The sequence below is a fragment of the Oryzias latipes genome, chromosome 1, assembly GCF_053564925.1.
Source record: "Oryzias latipes strain Hd-rR chromosome 1, Olatipes_Hd-rR_3.1".
In the NCBI taxonomy this organism is placed as follows: Eukaryota; Metazoa; Chordata; class Actinopteri; order Beloniformes; family Adrianichthyidae; genus Oryzias; species Oryzias latipes.
Window position 1 is genome coordinate 9,479,270 of NC_136237.1, and position 4,650 is coordinate 9,483,919.

Consider the following 4,650-nt stretch of genomic DNA (forward strand, 5'->3'; position numbering starts at 1 on the left):
ATGAGGTTAATTAACCTCATGAGGTTAATTAACCTCATGATGAAAACTATTAGCGTTAGGGAGCAGTCGGGACTCGAGGTTGAACATAAACTCCTTCTGGGTTTATTTAGAAATGAACTTGAGTCACACTTACAGAAAAAGTCTGGACCAAAATATCTGCAAACGATTTGCATCTGATTTGCTCTTATGTGCGCAGTGACACCTGTCGAGGTGGTTTTTTTGCTCTCAAATGTGTTTACAACTGAATGTTTTGAAGAAAACAGGCCACACTGGGGTTGTTTGCATGTAGCCGACCTTCTGAGGGGAAACCACACGTGAACCAAAGATATGAGTTCAACAAGCATCAGCAACAACATTCTTTATCTGCAATCCCACATTAAGGCCCGTTCACACCGGGACGAATTTCGCCGGCGATTTTCGCCGACGTTTAACGCCTCGTGACTAAACAAAAGGCACCAATGAGAGTGTGCACCTCAACGCGAAAAAACGCCACGCATCAAAGCATCAAAAAAAAAAAAAAAACGCCTCGGGTTCGTTTTTTTTTTTTGACGCCTCGCGTCGAAATCTATTCGACCAATGAGAATGGCGCTTTTGCACACGTGTCTGAAGCTTCTGAAGTTACAGTAAAACACAACTTGGGGGCGCTCAAACACAAAACTTCCTTGCTGAGCACACATACCAGCGAAGAAGATAGACGCCAAGTAGCGTCTACACTGCCGCAAAGAAATAATGACGGACATTCTAAAATATCCCCGAACCAAGCACCAGTTGCTCCAACTGGTGCTTGAAATATTCATGTTTTCTTTGTATGATTCTGACAAGCGCGTAAATACTTGCTCTCTTCTTCTGAGCGAAAAGCGACTTTAAGAAGCGTAAAGTTGCGCAGCGCCACCTTGTGTACAGGAGTATTTCTGTTTACATTAAGCGCCATCTAATGTCAGGGAATGAAATTGCATGTTCGCTCGGCTCATCGTCAGCGAAAATCGCCTGGGTGTGAACACAAAAAACGCGGCGAAAAACGCTGGCGAATAACGCCTGGCGAATATTCGTCCCGGTATGTACGGGCCTTAAGGGACATCATCAGGCCTTCTATCCGGCCAATCCTCAACCCTTGTGCTATCTTAGATGACCCCAACCTTACACTGACGTGTTCTCCCTACCATGACAAAGGTGGATGAAGGTGGAAAGATTTCATGTAATCCATGGACATCAGTGAAGATCACAAATCATTGAAGAAAAAAGATTCAGAGCACTGTCTACTGGGTCTAGATGACCCAACTCCCAATGGTAAAGTGCCTGGGATAGCACAAGGGTTACGGAAAGTTGAGTGATGTGCAAATGAAAAGTTTCACCCTAAAATCAAAGAATGATTACTAAAATGGATTTCCCTAAGAAAAAATTTGACTTTAGTTCACCAGGTTTCCTTAACCTCTCACCCTGTAGCTCTGTTAATCTGTGAGATTTTTTTTGTTCAAATCTTTCTTGCTTCTCTTATTAGAAGTTGAATAACCGACAAAGGGAGTGCATACTGCCACCTACTGAATACATTGTTCTGGGGAATGAAGGGCTGGACAGAAAGAATGTAGACACGTGGAACAAACATGTTTCTAGCTTGGATCGCTCTGGTTCAGGGGTGTCAAACTCAAATTCACAGTAAACCAAAATGAGGCAGTGAAGTAAAGTTGCGGGCCAAACTCAATAATTATTGAAAAATTAAATGCAACTGATATGTAATGTTTAACCTTTTCATATGGAAACAAACTTTAGTTTTGCTTAAACACAGAATCTGGAACCACCAAAGCTTGATATTACAAACACACGAGAAGTTAAATTTGAAATATAAGACACATCAGTGGTATTTTTTTCTTATTTAAATAAATAAATAAATAAAGTCTGTCTCTACCCACATCCTTTCAAGTTCCTTTTTAACCCTTGTGCTATCTTAGATGACCCCGCCCTTACGTTGACGTGTTCTCCCTACCATGACAAAGGTGGATAAAGGTGGAAAGATTTCATGTAATCCATGGACACCAGTTAAAATGTTAAAGTGCCTAGGATAGCACAAGGGTTACAGTAAATCTCTTTCAAAGTCAACAACAAAAGAACCAAAGATAATCATGTCATTGAATAAAAATCCAACATTTCAACTATTAACAGACCATGCATTGCAGTAAAAAAAAGTGCATAAGAGAGACAGATGTATTCAAGCTCAGTTTGATGCACTCTGACTTTCTCTGCACTTTGGTCTAAGCCAGATACCTGGCATCTTTTCTAAGATGCAAAATCATCGATGTCTGGGGTCATGCTCTGAGCTGAGGAAACCTAGAATTTTAGCAGGGCTGTCTTGAAAGATCTGGTTGTCCATCTTTTGTTTGGCCATTTTTTTGAGAGTGAAATTAATTTGTCCTATGTGACTGGAGCATGGCTGTCAATGACTGTCAACAGAAAGAAGAAGCGCGTGCCAGTTTGGACTGCGCGCCAACATTTGTAGTATTTGTGGTACAGTACATACCGCGGGCCAGCTCTAATGCACATTTAATATGATCTCAGGGTCCGATTATAATGACACTGCAGGCCAAAATTTGGCCCCCGGGCCTGATTTTGACACATGTAGTCTGGCTGGTGTTGGGGTGTTATAATAGAGAATTCACTCAGGTAGATTTGGTCCTGGACTGGCAGTGAGGAGCGGCAGGAGCTTCTTCATATATGAAAGTCAGAGTTGTAGAGGGTCAAGTCAATTTTCTTATTGCTTACAGCTGATATAACTGTGCAATTTTCCAAGATGGTCAGTCTTTGCTTCTATCCTGAGAGCGCTTCACATGACAGCATTTATCAGCGTTCCCTATCTGTCTGAACTGACCTCGAGTGGAAGAAACCTAAAAAACAAAGTAGGTCCAGAAAACTGATAGTAGCCTGGTTCCTTTAGCCTGGAAAGACCACAACATCAAAGTCAAAGAATGGACAAAAAATTCAACATTTTTGCTATTTTAAATGTTTTCTAAAGCCTTCAATTAAATCCACTAATCAATTTTGGAGATTTTTCTTTAGATGAAACCATCAAATATGATGCATTGGGTGGTTTTGTACGTTTTTGATCATCACAGTGTTGGTTTAAGATACAAAAATATTGTTGTTGATGTTTTAACATGTTCTTGAAGGACACACATAAAGAAAATTAAGATTAAAACTGTTTCTGAGAATTTTTTTATTCAAATTGTTGTGAATCAGGAAAAAAACAAAAAAAGCAGTAAAAAACAGCCACTCATTGTTACTTAAAATCTACAATCAACAGGCCATAAGCTTACTGCTCCGCTCCATTCTGATGCATCCACTTGCAGACAAAGACATCCATGTACGTCTTTGTTTTTCTTGTCTGCGTTGGCATTAGGCTCAAAACTCTACGAGTGGATAGCTCCAATGTTATTCGCCATTTTTGTTTCACCGGTGATGTTAGCTTGGGGTTATGAGAGGCTGTAAGCTAGCAGGAAAGGTTTTTTTTTTTTTTTAAATAGAAAGGATGATGGGAAATAAGGGCAGGCTCACTCCGCAGCAATAGTCCTGCCCACAGCTGATGAACTACTGCCGCTCTGCAGAGGTAGATCCTGTCTGCAGAAACTCTCCAAATTCAGGCTCAGCTGAATCAAGGTGAGCGGATAATAATAATAATGGATTCGATTTTTGTTGTTGCTTAAAGCGCTTACAGTGTGTCCATTATTCTTTCACTCCTCAATCATTCTTGGTGATGATAAGCTACTGTTGTAGCCTTAGCTGCCCTGGGGCAGACTGACAGAGGGGTGGCTGCTAGTTTGCACCTATGGCCCCTCTGACCATCACCGGGATCATTCACACACATTCACACAACAGTGGAGCCACACTGGAGGCAAGGAGGGTGAAGTGTCTTGCCCAACAGCTGGCTGGGGGGAGCGGGGATCGAACCGCCGACCCTTTGGGCATTGGACGACCTGCTCTACCACCTGAGCCACTGCCGCCCTTTGAGATGTTCCTATGAGGCAGCAGGGGTGGCGACCTGGTAAATGTTGCACATGTAAACTTTAATCATCCTCACAACTAGTTCCCATTTTTTTAATGTTATACATAAACACGTTACACAAGAGGGCGTGCTGCTCCCGGAACCAGCAGCTTGGCAATAAGCCTGCAGTCACAACATTCTCAACTGCGCATGCGAAAACTTTTGAATCAGTACAGCTGATGCAGCTGTTCCTAAGAGCTCATGGCTAATGTCTTGCTGGGGAGTTGCGAGTGGGATGGGGAATGAATGAGGATGCCGTGCACCTCCCCTTCCCCACGGGGGGTGGGTGGGGGGGCAGTACTCCCTTTTGACCGTCTCGCAGCTTATCCAGCAGCCCGGCAGATGTTCTCCTCCTCCTCGGTGGGGGCTGCTGGTGTGGTGGGCGTGCCTCCTCACGTCCCCCTCACCCCCCCCCTCCCTCCCTAGTGAGAGCGCTGGCAGAGGATGCTCCCGCCGTGTCTGCGCGTGAGCGCAGCGCTGCGTCTCCTCCTTGACCTCCATTTCACTCAGATGGCTCTGTTTTGGTTGTCAGCACATCAGTGGCCTCCCCTGACTTTGCTTCGAGTGTCTCCCTCTCACGCACATGCGCACGCGCGCGCCTGGAGGCGCCCCATTCGCCC